This window comes from Mesoplodon densirostris, chromosome X (genome assembly GCF_025265405.1).
Source record: "Mesoplodon densirostris isolate mMesDen1 chromosome X, mMesDen1 primary haplotype, whole genome shotgun sequence".
NCBI classification, from domain to species: Eukaryota; Metazoa; Chordata; class Mammalia; order Artiodactyla; family Ziphiidae; genus Mesoplodon; species Mesoplodon densirostris.
In genome coordinates this window covers 61,089,601-61,106,660 of record NC_082681.1, presented here as the reverse complement: position 1 = coordinate 61,106,660, position 17,060 = coordinate 61,089,601, and positions in this window count along the sequence as shown.

The window sequence follows — 17,060 nt, the reverse complement described above, 5'->3', positions numbered from 1 at the left end:
AGACTGAGGAATTGCTGGGCAGATGGAGAAAAAGAAGACCTGATACCTCAAATATGTCAATAACTGCCTTAGGAATGACTGAACCAGTAAGCAACTAGTTCAAGAATTACAGTAAACTGAGAGCAAAGGCAATGCATTTATATAAGCATTCATGTTTTGCAACTCAACAAATGATAGCCACCAAGCAGGCAACTGACAAGAAGAGGCCCTATTGTAGATTATTATCCCATATCTGAGAAAATAGATCAGCCATGTTTGGAAATAAATATCCGGTCAGTATTCAAGCTTAGAAACCTAAAACTGCTTTTATTTGTGTGTGTGTGTGTGTGTGTGTGTGTTAGTAGTTTATGATTTTAAACAACTTTATGGAGGTGTAATTGATACACAAAAAAATGAAAACAGTATCTCAAATAGATATCTGCACCCTTATGTTCAATGCAGCATTATTCACAATAACTAAGATAAGGAAACAACCTAAGTGTTCATCAATGGATGAGTGGATAAGGAAAATGTGATAAATGCACGTGATGGAATATTATTCAACCTTAAAGAAGAAAATCTTATCATATGAGACAACATAGTTTTATTTTTTCCCTTGCATTATTTTTGGTATCTTCTATGAAGCTTTTGTGTAAGTTTTATTTGGATACTAACAAGCCTAACATTTTTAAAGGATGTTTTGTACTTCTCTCTTTGTTGTGGCTATTCCTGAAAAGAAGCAGAAGTTTGATTAATCAAGGTTGCCATATACAGGAGAACTTTACATAGTGGCAAATCATTCAAAATATAAAATCATGGTCCCTAGATCTCAAGAAAGGTTTGAATCTGTTAGATTCAAATTGTATATAGTAACACAATATGAGGTGTATATTATCTCATTTAAAAAATATTGGAGTATAGTTGATTTGCAATGTTGTGTTAGTTTCAGGTGTACAGCAAAGTGAATCGGCTTTATATATATATATATATATATATATATATATATATATATATATATATATATATGCATATCCATTCTTTTTAAGATTCTTTTTCCATATAGGTTATTACAGAATACTGAGTACAATTCCTTGTGCTATACAGTAGGTCCTTGTTAGTTATCTATTTTATATATAATAGTGTGTATATGTTAATCCCAATCTCCTAATTTATCACTTCCCCCCATGTTAAAAAAAAGTACATTGTCTCAATTTTAATCTTTTTTCTAGGTTTCAGGTATTTCCTTTCACTGAAGAGAATTTCTACTTTCAGTGGATTTGCAGAGAGAAAAGGAGAGTGAGAGGGAGAGAGATGGGGGAGAGAGAGAGAGAGAAAGACAGAGAGAGAGAGAGAGGTATTTCATATGATCTATAATGCGTTACCAAAAAAAAAAAAAAGAAAATGAAGAGAAATAAAAGACAAAATTCCCAAATCTACCTATGATTATGCTGGCAAGCCTGACATTAAGTGCTTCCTGTTATGCTCTATAATCATACTTCTTGCCCAACTTACTCACACTTTGGCAGATTTCTCTTCATGCCTGAACAAGAACATATACAGAGCCAATATTTTGCCTCGTGACAATCTGTTTAAGAGTCAGTTTCCAGGAATATACTGTCTTTCAAATCCTGAACAACTTTTATATGAAAGAAACTCATTGAAGCCCAGGGAAGTCTAGTGGAATGAAAATTGTTTTCTATGTTCAAATATACATGTAAATAATCTCAGTGGAAATAATGTACATGGTCCAGGAGATACACATATTTTATTCAGTAAATACATCTGTGACTCCTTTATTTACTAACTGCATACACCCAATTTGGTTAGGTCATTTAATATGAACTTATTCTGAAATAAAGCTAAACTAAGATAAAACACTAGATATAGGGGTGACAAGTAGTTTTCAACCTATACGCAAACACCAAATTACTGGCAATAGCACCCTAGAGTTCTTTATTGGAAAAGATTTAAAAAGCACGTTTGACTTCAGTCAGGAAAAGGATCATGATTGATTTGTAATATCAGTCATTGGTACAAAATAGGGAGTAATATGCATTGTATATTTACTGACTCTGTTCTAGACAGTAATCTATATGAATCAAACATGTTCATCCAAATGTATCACATAATAGAATTTTGTCCCAAGTCTCTTTTAGCCCAATTTTTTTTTTAAATTTAGGACTAGCAATAAGTTATGCCGTAGTTGTGACATTACCAGTAAATGCAGCACATATGGGAAAGTATTCACTATAAAATATGAAACAAATTAATTTGCTATAACACAAAAAATTGCCTTTATCAACCTTTGGCCCTCCAAATTATAGTTTAATATTTCTATTGGTAATTTTCTCCATTTTCCCCATGATTCCTTTCTGATATACATTATTATCTCATGCTACTAGAAAAATAATGTGTCTCCTTTATTAATTCTAGCTGTCCCAGTTCTATTTCCTCTGCTATTTTTCCTTGTTAAATTAAAACGAGAATTTAAAACTCAAATGCTGAGGGCCAATATAGTTAACATAATTGCTTGAATTTAACAAGATCTAAGACAATAGGTGCTAAGTTCTTAATATTGTCATAAAGGATAACACCTGCCTGGTTACCTTGCCTTTCTTCCTGAGGTCTGTATAAGGGCTCCTGGGCCATATATAATTCTTTTTATGCCAATTTTTAAGCCCCTTAAATAAATAAACAATTAGATTTAATTATCAAGAAGCTATCTGTCTCAGGCTTCCCTGGTGGTACAGTGGTTAAGAATCCACCTGCCAATTCAGGGGACACGGGTTCGACCCCTGGTCTGGGAAGATCCCACATGCCGTGGAGCAACTAAGCCCAGGCGCCACAACTACTAAGCCTGAGAGCCACAGCTACTGAGGCCGCATGCCACAACTACTGAAGCCCGTGCGCCTAGAGCCCATGCTCCACAACAAGAGAAGCCACCACAATGAGGACCCCGTGCACCACAATGACAAGTAGCCCCTGCTTGCCACAACTAGAGAAAGCCCGTGTGCAGCAACGAAGACCCAATGCAGCCAAAAATAAGTAAATAATTTTTTTTAAAAAAAGCAGCTATCTGTCTCTTTAGAGGCAACAGAAAATCTCAGGTGTAATGCTGTTGTTCCAACTTCCATAGGGTAAGTTGATTTGTGAGGAGATGGACTAAAGTAACTGTCCCTCAACTAGTTGAAAGAAGACAGAATTAATATTTTCCTTAAGTTTTAAAAATGCCTTTCAAGTGTACTTTCAGTTATATAATGGATATCAAAAGAGACATAAACTTGTTATAAGAAAATTAAAGCATATTTTTATAAACTTGTGTTCTACATATTTAAAAGTAAATCTGTGTTACTGATATGTTATGGGATACCCTCCAAGAGCAGTTGATGAAAAGTTGTTTTGAATGCTTACAGCTACTTTGTCTTCTCTTTAAGCTCTACTGTTTCTGTGTCCTTAAAAGAGCTTGTTATATATAAACAAAGTAAGAATTAATACTCCAAGTTAACACCCTTTTCTTGGTGCCCTACTGTAAAAGAACTCACAGATGGTGAGAGGAGGTGGCAATTTTGGATTAGATAATGGTATTTATATAGCTCAGGTTTATACACATTTTTTATGGCATGTAAGCAGCTGTGTTTGTGTTTTTGGTTCATTTCAAAATATTTTTAAAAGATGTTAAAATTTGTGCTTAGCAGTACATCTTTAAGATTTAAACATTGTGAGGAAGTGGAAGTATTCAGAAATATAGCTTTTACATTCCACAGTGATTCTACAATCCCCAAAAAGGAAATTGAAAGTTTTTGATAGTTATTTGTGAAGAATTACTTTTGGATTTGTGAAGGATTTTAATAGAAGGCTATAGTGTAGATAAAGCATTTCTGTAGAACCACTATTTTCAGAGAATATCTAGAAGAACCCTGGACAATTTCAGTAATAATTGAAAGAGATAGTAAACTATTTCTAAAGTTCAAGCAATATCTGTTAAATGTATACTACTTCCATAAATAAATATGACTTTTTCAATAGGCTTATTACAGTTTATAAAAACTGCTGACCCTAATATGATTATTCTTTATGTAGAAAAAATGTTACATTTTCTAAAATTTGAAAATTAAATGATATTTTATATGTTGACGTCTCTAGTTTAGTAATTCAATATGCATGTATGTACTTGTATATAATATATATGACATATAAAATACATGCATATACATATGATTGAAGATAAATTTACAAGAAGGAAAAAGCAAAATTGATTTTAATACATTAAATGTAAATTGGCAGTATTGCATAGTGGTTAGGATATAAGATATGGAGTTAGACTCTTCAACCACTTCTGAATGTTGTGACCTTGGTTATTTAATCTCTATATCTCAGCATTTGTAAAATAAGAGTACTTACCTCATATGATTATTGTATTAAATGATAAAATGCAAATTACAGTTGACCCTTGAACAACACGGGGGTTAGGGGTGTCAACTCCCACCCCAGTCAAAAAATCCACGTGTAACTTAGTAGTCGGCCCTCATTATCTATAAGTCTGCATCCGCAGATTGACCCAACCATGGATCTGGTAGTACTTTAGTACAAATTTATTGAAAAAAATCTGCATATATGTGGACTTGCATAGTTCAAATCTGTGTTGTTCAAAGATAAATTGTATATGGAAAATAGCTGATATATGATTCAATATCATTCTTATTACTTTCATGGCTCTTTATTATCAGCATTATATGTTTCATTTGATATCCGTCTTCCATTTCTCCTTTGATACTTTTCTTCTGATATTTCTTCCTCACTCAAATATCCCATGAACCTCTTTTCTCTTCCATCCTTTATTGTTGCTGTAGCCATAAAGGTACACTGTTTAAATCTTTCACGAAAGAAGTTGCAGTTCAGCTACAAAGAGTGCCATTTCCTGACAACCTCTGTCTGTTAGTGTCTTTAGGATGTGCCTCAACTTTATGAGCCGTCTCCACTCTTCATAGGCAGCCCCTGACCAATAACTGAGCATAGCAGTATACTAAAACCTAGCTATTTCTGCCTAATTAAATGCTCCCCTAAGAGACAATAATTGCTCCAAGTATGTCTGCGGGTTTGGCCAAGATCTCGCACCAGAGTCAGAAAGTCTCTATACCCAATTTCCTTCCTCTGCCTTTCCCTCAGTGCATATTGGACCTATGTGTAATCTTAAGATTTTTCCTACTTACCTTGCTTTCTCCCCATTTTATCACATATAGGCATTACCACCACCACTACTTCCAGTAAACTTCTTGCAATTCTAAATAAGTCAGCAGCTGCAACCCACGGAACTCAACAGGCAATTTTGGTGACACAAGTGGGCTAAGAATGCAGATGGTATAATGATATTTGGTAATCAGTACCCTATTCTAGGTGGTATGCTGGGCACAGGGAGTCCCTGATACAAGGTTGTGACACAATTTCTAAAATATTCATCAATGATAAATTAGGAGAATATTCCTATGAACAAAATTGTCTTCACCTATCTGATGATTCTGGCTTTTGAAAAGTGGAGGATTTGGGGAAATAATGTGTAAAAATACAACAGAATTTGTTGGTTTTTACTAAGTTACATTGATGCTCTACAAAGGGCAGTTAATAAACAATTAAAAATTAAGTGTAAAGACCAAAAAAACTTTCTGGTAGCACACAAAGTGACTTATCTCACTAGGGGGAAGACAGAAAAGCTAAAAACCAAACCCAGGTTTTAGTAGTTAGAGTAGACAAGCTAAAATGATGACTGAATGCATGACTAAAGCAGGACCACTGTATTAAGATCTAGCACCTTGTTGGGAAAACCTGGGACTATGTCACATGGTACAGGGGAATCTGGGTGGGTAACCCAGATGATTTTGACTCCTCAGAAACTTCTAATCCCTTGGTGCCAAAAAGGTGGTCCACACCTTCCTATTAAGAATTAGCACTTTTGCCATATGGGAAAGCAATGTAACACTCTTCTTACTGCAAAGAAACAGGGTCTCCTTTAGTAGCTGCCCTTACCTCTTCTCTTGGCTGCCAGGCCAAGAACTAAGAACAACACTCAGCATAACTCCCCTGAAACCATGGCCATGGAGTATTTATGAGTTTGGATTATTGGTGTGCTTGATCAATGGGGCCAGATTATAAAACTAGATAAAAAAGAATGGATTGACTTTGAGGCTCTCTCTCAAGATAAAGGAATTGATACCTGACAAGGCCTCCAGCAGACAGGGCAAACTCACTTCTAAAATAGTCGCTAGATTAGAGAAAGTGATGACTCATGCTCAGCGAAGTGGAAATATCTGAATTGCCCTAGCAAGTGGTAAAGGAAGAATTAAGGAGGTTCAGGAATGTGGGCATTTTGGAACAGATATATTATGCGAGGCCAGACGACACAGCAAAGGATTATATCTAGGAGGACACACCATTTTCCGAAACTACCAGGAATGTGCTGGTGAGAGGGTCACCAGCTTCACTAGGCACTTTAGTGATGGCTCTTCTATGCAGGCCAGGGCTCAGGGTAGGAGAGGCAGTCACAGATTGGGGCTCATTAACATCCATGAGAATGATAACTCTCCATCTCCCATGCCAAGTTAGGGAGATGTGGTGCTGGTGCTTAGCCATGAAAAGGCAAGAGGACAAAATTATTGTAATGACCAGCAGAACCACAGAGAGTTGTGGAGGTGATTAAAAGAACATGGTTTCTCTAGATGTAACAGGAATCACTTAATATATATATATAATCCAAAGAAGGCAAGACAGAATGAGCAAGAGGCTGAGGGCAATCATCTTAATAAAATGCACTGATCCCTGACCAATTTCGGAAACTGAGCCCTTTATTCAGACATGGAACCAACTGACTAAAGAGACTGCCCTGTCCCCAGGTGGAAAGACCCTAAAATATTATGCCAAATCTATACTGTAGCCATTCTCCCAGATATTCTACAAAAGAATGTAAAGCCATTTACTCATACTACTGTACACTGAGGAAAGGGAAATAGCCTGATATTTCAAGGGCTATTATGGGTCTGAATTGACATGTATATCCAGAGAACTGACATTTTACATGGCTGCTTGTTAGAGTGGGAACATATGGAAACCAGATAATAAATGGATTTCTGGCTAAAATTCAAATCACAAAGGTCCCCTGGGTTATAGGGTCTATGGGCCCACCTAGTGGTCATTTTTCCAGTCCTTGAATGTATGACTGAGTTTGACAAAATGACACTTGCAGTGATCTACACATTGGTTTGTTGGCTTGTCCAGGAAAAGTTCTCATAGTAGAGAAGGCCAAATATATGTCTCTGAGACTGATCTCTGGTCAGGATAATGAATAAAAAATAATAATGCATTACACGAAGATGGACAAGAGTGTTGCCTTCCTCAGGGATCTGTAGAATGCCTGGGTGGTGGTTACTGTCATGTCTCAATTCACCAATCTGGTCCTTACAGAATAATTTATAGATCACCACAAGCTCAAGCAAATAGTAATCCCAAATAATACCTGCCATGCCATATGTGGTATCTTTGCTAGAGCAGATTAATAGAGCCTCAAGTACATGGTATGAAGCTATCGATTTAGGAAATGTGCTTTTTTTCTATTCCAGTCAGAAAAGAGAACAGAAACAATTCACAATCACATGGATCAGATAAAAATATACCTTTAGAGTTTCGTCTCAGGCCTTTGGTAACTTTCCATCCTTTGTCTTAGTATAGTCTAAAGATATCTGTGACATCCCTTTATCCTGCAGAACATCATATTTATCTGTTATATTGATGACATCATTCTGATTGGACAAGGTAAACAAGAGGTTTCACTTTTTCTGGTTAGACCTCAGCCAGTACTAAGAGCAGTGGACTTGTTAATGAGGATGGCCATTTCTGACCAATGTGGGATACAGGAAATCTTTTCTCTGGAACTCCCTCCTGGTTTGGGCAAGACTTCAGCAGTTCTGCTTTATATGATCTGAGGGTCTCCCTTCTCAGCCTTATGTCCTCCTCTCTTTCACTTCACAGGTGTCAGATCTGCACTGTAGTATGAAATCTTTCCCTGCCAAAGTCTGCTTCCTCCTACTTTCATATTCGCAGGCATTACTCCCTCACTAATCCTCCTCTACTTCTACTTCTCCCTCAGCATCTTCTTCCCAGATGACTCAACTGACACAACTGCTATTCTTTTCTACCTTTATCCTGCTTCTACTATTACCTCCTTTTCTATCTTCACATTTGACTTTCTTCCCGTGGAAGTACACAAATTGCATTTGGTAAGTTACATTGAATGAATGCCTATTGTAGGCCTAGGCATAACACTGTGTCTGAGATTTTAAGAAGTGCAATAAGTTAGCTATAAAACCTCTAAAATTATCTTAGAGAAGGTGACAGGGAAATGGAAAGTATTTCATCTATTGATAAACTCTCTACTTTTCTTGGAGAAGTGTCTAAAAATGACATTTGTGAGCTAGACAACAACTTTCATGGAATTAGGCATGGAGATAATATCAGAAGAAGCAACAGCACAAGCACCATGTGGTCTTACATGTCCTCAACTACTTCCTCATCAATATGGTTTATCTCACAGATACACTGAAGACTCTAATCCACCAGTACCTAGTTAATAAAAATCATGTAACCAAAGGATTATTCTGCTTCTCATATCTAGGAAAATATGGGGAAATACAATACATTTTGGCAACTTTTTAAAGAACAATTTCACAGAAAATATTGTAATTTTCTTTGATAAACAATTTCTTCCTGAGATACCACAAAAGAACATATATTAACATCTGGCAGTTTTTACAGTCTCCCAGACAGTTTTAATTTGACTATGTCCAAAGGAAAGAAAAATGGAAGGTATCACTTAAACAACAGCTAGAGGTCAGTTCATTCCAAAATTTTAGTTATAGTCATACATCTGTTTGTAGAGTGCAGGTCTGCTGAGAGGAAAGTGTGATAATATATGATCTCAATGGAGAGATATTAGCATAAGAGTCTAGAAATGACTACCTCATGAGCCCTAGAGGCATATATGCTTCCTTTAAGGGAAAAATTATTTATTGTTCCCACAAATCTTGACACTTTCCTGTTTGTTATAGAGAAGTTATAGCACTTCCTTCCCCATCTTTCTCATTTTTGTTATGCCACATTTATTTCCTCAGATCTTTAGGCCTCAAACTCCAGAGCCATTTATGACTGCTTTATCTCCCCCATTTTTCACATCTAATTAGGTGTACAGGGTATCTCTGATTTGAAAAAGCTTGATTTGTCACTCCATGGTCGTGGACAAAACTTGTATTTCTGACTACAAAATAATAGTGTACAATGATGACACATGATAATATTTCATTGAGTGAATGGCCAAAAATGAGAAGCTTGCCTTGATCTGCAGTAATTCAGATGATTGTTTTTGAATAAAAAACAAGGAATCATTGAACAAATATTTCTGTAGAAATGTCTCCTCCCACATTGACCTTAGTTCAAAGGTCTGGAGCAATAAAGACTTGCTACAAGAATATTAATCAGGGGAAAAAAGGACACTTTAAGTCCAACTGTACTGCATTCTTATTTCAAGAAACATCAGTCACTCTAAATTATGCAGATAAATGTCCCCAAAGCAGCATGGCTTTTGACCATGTATGGTTTTTATACTGCATGTTTAAAGTTGCAAATTTAATACAGGGGCTAGATTGAAATTTAAATGTTCTAAACTCTGGTGAGTAGAAATGAATAAAAATTTATTTGATGTAACTTAAGATAAAAAATCTGTCAAGCCTCAATTTTTCTAGAGCAGACATCTTATTCTAGTCCATTACCTCATACTGTAGTCAATTTGATTTAGACCTTTTTTTCAGCAAAATTCAAATATTGTTGACTGCTCTACCTAGAACAAACCTTAGCTGTTTTCAAATAAAATTCAGTTTTGGGGGGTTTCTTACCCCTCTCAAAGGACATGCTCTGCACTGGTTTCTTCCTAGCATGGCATCTGGGAAAAGGAGAAAGTTTATATACTCTCATTGTTTTAGAGAAGAAACATTTGATGCTATCTGTACTCACTGTATTGCCTTTGGTTTACCTATGTCTCTCTGTATTCACTGTATTTTCTTTGAATAACCTGAGCCCACCTGATTCTACCCTGCTATGGGCCAAGGTATGGGCTATTTTGTCCACTCTTGTGGTCATTTTGGTGTCCTTTTGGATCAAAGACTTCTTAGTTGACTTCTTTGCACTAAGTTTAAGTGTAAGGCCTGCCTGTAATTCTATGAACCCAAACCCTTATCTCAACTCCAGGTAACCTACTGTATCTGTGCCATATTGGAAACAAACTGTGTCAAATAAAGGCTTACAGAATACCCATGGTATGAGCAGAGAGCAAGAAGCACACCCTGATATTCTTAAATTTCCCCAAAGCTATCTGTATGTCTTTACGGACACTGCTAGGAGGTTGTTGTTGAATTTCTCTCTCTTTAAATCTTGAAAGGGAATCCAGGAAATACACAGCTGTAACCCTGCCTTATTATCTTGCCCTCTATCTTTCTCTCTCTCTCTCTCTCCATGTTCTTCCTTCCAGCACCAGAGAAGCAATACTTGCAGCGTGCAAAGATATTTCTTACTCATATTTTCATCTTTCTGACTCTATAGTTTATTCTGGTAAAATTCCAGTTTGGAAAGTTTCAGGAAAGTCATTTAAATTAAAGCTGGACAATAACTTATTTGCACTCAGAAGGTTTAGCATATTTGTCCTTTGTGGAAGGACTGATAAAGAGAAAAACAAAAAGAAAGAACAAGAATTACCAAAGTGGAGAAATACATCAAAGTCTTATCTCTCTACCTATGTGTGTAAATCCATAAAATTTTACCCTATTATCTTGACATTGATTCTTGTGATCTATTTCTATATTTCTGAACAAGCCTGTCTTGGTCAGATCCTAGTGCCATTGATTATTAAATGTGTGCTTTTAGACTAGTTACTTTAATCCCTTATGCTGCAATTTCCCATTTTTAAAAAGGGGGTAATAATAGTATCTACCTCATAAGGTTGTATAGAGGACTACCTGAATTAATATATGTAACATATGCTAATATATTTAGAGCAGTACCTAGCATATAGCAAGCATTAGATATATATCAGCCTTGTAAGATGAAAATATGTATGTGTTTTCATGTACATCCTATGGTTATTAGAAACTGAGGATTGATTTCAAGCTGACATAGAAAAATATTGAAAAAATCTGAGGTGCTTATTTATTCATTCAGAATGACAATTGAAATTATTAATTGGATCATGACATTTTCTCTGATTAAAAAAAATGGAATCTAGGATTGCACAGATAGATGAGGGGCAGCAAGGTCATTGAGGCGGGGTGGGAAAAGAAGCATAGAATACAGAATTAGGAACTGAGATGCCTTAAAGTCATGTTTTTATAATTTTCTAGAGGACACACAGTATTAATTAACTAATTAAAAAAGACAGTTCAAATTTTCTAGTTATCACAGAAATGCAAGTTGAAACAGTGAAATCTCAAGTTTCAGCTTGTCACCCTATTAAAGGGTAAAAGCAGAGCATAATACATGATAACAAGATACATTTTAGGGTGACCTTCAAGATGGTGGAGGAGTAAGATGTGGAGATCACTTTCCTCCCTAAAAATACATCAACAATACATTTATATGTGGAACAACCACTACCCAGCACCTACTGAATGCAGGCAGAAGACCTCAAACCTCCCAAAAGGAAAGAAAATACCCACATACCTGGCCATGTGACTGATAGGGTCTTGGTGATAAACCCGGGTGTCAGGCCTGAGCCTCTGAGGTGGGAAAACCGAGTTCAGGTCATTTGACAACAAGCGACCTCAAGGCCCCACGTAATATCAATCAGCAAGAGATCTAACAGAGATCTCTGTCTCAACACTAAGACCCAGCTCCACCCAATGGCTAGCAAGCTTCAGTGCTGGACGTGTCATGATAAAGAACTAGCAAGACAGGAACACATGCATACCCATTAGCAGAGAGGCTGCCTAAAATCATAATAAGGTCACAGACACCCCAAAACACAACACCAGATACTGTCTGGCCCACCAGAAAGACAAGATCCGGCTTCATCCAGCAGAAAAAAGACACTAGTCCTCTCCACAAGGAAGCCTACACAATCCACTTAACCAATCTTACCTATTGGTGGCAGACACCAAAAACAGCAGGAACTACAAACAAGCAGCCTGCAAAAAGGAGACCCCAAACACAGTAAGTTAAGCAAAATGAGAGGCCAGAGAAATACACAGCAGATGAAGGAGCAAGGTAAAAAGCCACCAGACCAAACAAATGAAGAGAACATAGGCAGTCAACCCGAAAAAAATCCAGAATAATGATACTAAGGATGATACAAAATCTTGGAAATAGAATGGAGAAAATACAAGAAACATTTACTAAGGACCTAGGAGAACCAAAGAGCAAACAAACAATGATGAACAACACAATAAATGAAATTAAAAATTCTCTACAGGAATCAACAGCAGAATAACTGAGGCAGAAGAATGGATAAGTGATATGGAAGATAAAATAGAGGAACTAACTACTGCAGGGCAGAATAAAGAAAAAATAATGAAAAGATTGTGTACAGTCTCAGAGACCTCTGGGAAAATATTAAATGCACAAACATTCGAATTATAGTGGTCCCAGAACAAGAAGAGAAAAAGGAAGGGACTGAGAAAATATTTGAAGAGATTACAGTTGAAAAATTCCCTAATATGGGAAAGGAAATAGTCAATCAAATACACGAAGCACAGAGATTCCGATACAGGATAAAACCATGGAGAAACACTCCAAGACACATATTAATTAAACTATCAAAAATAATACAAAGAAAAAATACTAAAAGCAGCAAGAGAAAAGCAACAAATAACATACAAGGGAATCCCCATGAGGTTAACAGCTGATATTTCAACAGAAACTCTGCAAGACAGAAGGGAGTGTCAGGACATATTTAAAATGATGAAAAGGGAAAAGCTACAACAAAGATTACTCTACCCAGCAAGGATCTCATTCAGATCGAATGGAGAAATTAAAATCTTTACAGACAAGCAAAAGTTAAGAGAATTCAGCACCACCAAACCAGCTTTACAACAAATGCTAAAGGAACTGCTCTAGGCAGGAAACACAAGAGAAGGAAAAGACCTACAAAAACAAACCCAAAACAATTAAGAAAATGGTAATAGGAACATACATATCAATAATTAACTTAAATGTAAATAAATTAAATGCTCCAACCAAAAGACACAGACTGGCTGAATGGATACTAAAACAAGACCTGTATATATGCTGTCTACAAGAGACCCACTTCAGAGCCAGGGACACATACAGACTGAATGTGAGGGGTTGGTAAAAGATATTCCATGCAAAGGGAAATCAAAAGAAAGCTGGAAAAAAAAAAAAAAAAAAAAAAAAAAGAAAGCTGGGGCTTCCCTGGTGGCACAGTGGTTGAGAGTCTGCCTGCCGATGCGGGGGACACGGGTTTGTGTCCTGGTCCGGGAGGATCCCACATGCCGCAGAGCAGCTGGGCCCGTGAGCCATGGCCGCTGGGCCTGTGCGTCCGGAACCTGTGCCCCGCAACGGGAGAGGCCCCAACAGTGAGAGGCCCGTGTACCGCAAAAAAAAAAAAAAAAAAAAAAAAAGGAAAGCTGGAGTAACAATTCTCATATCAGACAAAATAGACTTTAAAATAAAGACTATTACAAGAGGCAAAGAAGGACACTACAGAATGATCAATGGATCAATCAAAGAAAAACATGTAACAATTGTAAATATTTAGGCACCCAACACAGCAGCACCTGAATACATAAGGCAAGAGCTAACAGCCATAAAAGTGGAAGTCAACAGTAACAATACAATAGGGGACTTTAACGCCCCACTCTCACCAATGGACAGATCATCAAAAATGAAAATAAATAAGGAAACACAAGTTTTAAATGACACATTAAACAAGATGGACTTAAATGACATTTATAGCACATTCCATCTAAAAACAACAGAATACACTTCCTTCTCAAGGGCTAGTGGAACATGCTCGAGGACAGGTCACAGCTTGGGTCACAAACCAATTCTGGGTAAAATTAAGAAAATTGAAATTGTATCAAGTTTTCTTTTTTTTTTCCCAACCACATCACTATGAGACCTGATATCAATTAAGGAAAAAAAAAACTGTAAAAAGTAAAAACACATGGAGGCTAAACAATACACTACTAAATAACCAAGAGATCAGTGAAGAAATCAAACACAAAATCAAAATATACCTAGAAACAAATGGCAGTGGTAACACGATGACCCAAAATTTACGGGATGAAGCAAAAGCAGTTCTAAGAGGGAAATTTATAGCAATACAATCCTACCTCAAGAAAAAAAGAAAAATCTGAAATAAATAACCTAGCCTTACACCTAATGCAATAGGGAAAGCCAAAAAAAGAAAAAAAGAAACTTAGCAGAAGGAAAGAAATCATAAAAATCAGATCAGAATTAAATGAAAAACAAATGAAGGAAACAATAGCAAAGATCAATAAAACCAAAAGCTGGTTCTTTCAGAATATAAACAAAATTGATAAACCATTAGCCAGACTCAGCAAGAAAAAAAGGGAGAAGACTGAAATCAACAGAATTTTTAATGAAAAAGGAGAAGTAACAACTGATACAGCAGAAATATAATAGATCATGAGAGATTACTTCAAGCAGCTCTATGCCTGTATAATAGACACCCTGGAAGAAATGGACAAATCCTTAGAAAGCTATAACCTTCCAAGACTGAACCAAGAAGAAATAGAAAGCATGAGCAGAAAAGTCACAATTAATGACATTGAAACTGTGATTAAAAATCTCCCAGCAAACAAAAGTCTAAGACCAGATGACTTCACAGGGGAATTCTATCAAATATTTAGAGAAGAGCTAAGACCAATCCTTCCCAAACTCTTCCAAAATATAGCAGACTGAGGAACTCTCCCAAAATCATTCTACAAGTCCACTGTCACTCTGATATCAAAACCAGACAAAGATGTCACAAAAAAAGAAAAATGCAGGCAAATATCACTGATGAACATGGATGCAAAAATCTTCAATAAAATACTAGCAAACAGAATCCAACAGCACATTAAAAGGATCATACACCATGATCAAGGTGGGTTTATCCCAGGAATGTAAGGATTCATCAATATATGAAAATTAATCAATATGATACATCATATTAACAAACTGAAGGATGAGAAACATATGATCATCGCAATAGATGCAGAAAACCTTTTGACAAAATTCAACAGTGATTTATGATAAAACTTTCCGGAAAGTAGGCATTGAGGGAACCTACCTCAACATAATAAAGTCCACATATGATAAACCCACAGCTAACATCAATCTTAAAGGTGAAAAACTGAAACCATTTCCTCTAAGATCAGGAACAAGACAAGCTTTTCCACTCTTACCAATATTATTCAACATAGTTTGGAAGTTTCAGCCAAGCAATCAGAGAAGAAAAAGAAATAAAAATGAATCAAAATTGGTAAAGAAGTAAAACTGTCACTGTTTGCAGATGACATGATACTGTACATAAAGAAACCTAAAGTTGCTACCAGAAAACTACTAGAGCTAATTGATGAATGCTAAATTAGCAGGATACAAAATTAATGCACAGAAATCCCTTGCATTCCTATACACTAATGATGAAAATTCTGAAAGAGAAATTAAGGAAACACTCCCATTTCCCATTGCAGCAAAAAGAATAATAGATCTAGGAATAAACCTACCTAAGGAGAAAAAGACATGCATGCAGAAAACTCTAAGACACTAGTGAAAGAAATTAAAGATGATACAAAGAGATGGAAAGTTATACCATGTTCTTGGATTGGAAGAATCAACATTGTGAAAATGACTATACTACCCGAAGCCATCTACAGATTCAGTGCAATACCTGTCAAACTACCAATGGCATTTTTCACAGGAGTAGAACAAAAAATTCTCAGTTTGTATGGAAACACAAAACACCCTGAATAGTGAAAGCAATTCTTGAAAAGAAAAACGGAGCTGGAGGAATCCACCTCCCTGATTTCAGACTATACTACAAAGCTACAGTAATCAAGACAGTACAGTACTGGCACAAAAACAGAAATATAGATCAATGGAACAGGGTAGAAAGACCAGAGATAAACCCACACACATATGGTCACCTTATCTTAGATAAAGAATGCAAGAAAATAAACTGGAGAAAAGACATCCTCTTTAATAGCTGGTGCTGGGAAAACTGGACAGCTACATGTAAAACAATGAAATTAGAACATCTTCTAACACCATACACAAAAAGAAACTCAGAATGGATTAAAGGCCTAAATATAAGGCCAGACACTATAAAACTCTCAGTGGAAAAAATAAGCAGAACACTCTATGACATAAATCCCAGCAAGATCCTTATTGACACACCTCCTAGAAAAATTGAAATAAAAACAAAAGTAAAGAAATGGGATATAATGAAACTTAAAAGCTTTTGCACAGCAAAGGAAACCATAAACAAGATGAAAAGACAACCCTCAGAATGGGAAAAAATATTTGCAAACGAAGCAACTGACAAAGGATTAATCTCCAAAATATACAAGCAGCTCATTCAGCTTAATAACAACATCAACAAAAAAAACCTATCACACCAATCCAAAAATGGGCAAAAAACCTAAATAGACATTTCTCGAAAGAAAATATACAGATTGCCAACAAACACATGAAAAGATGTTCAATATCATGCCAACAAACACATGAAAGGATGTTCAATATCACTAATCATTAGAGAAATGTAAATCAAAACCACCATGGGGTATCACCTCCCACCAGTCAGAATGGCCGTCACCAAAAAAATCTACAAACAATAAATGCTGGAGAGGGTGTGGAGAAAAGGGTACCCTCTTGCACTGTTGGTGGGAATGTAATTTGATACAGCCACTATGGAGAACAGTATGGAGGTTCCTTAAAATCTAAAAATAGAACTGCAATATGACCCAGCAATCCCACTACTGGGCATATACCCTGAGAAAACCATAATTCAAAGAGTCATGTACCACAATGTT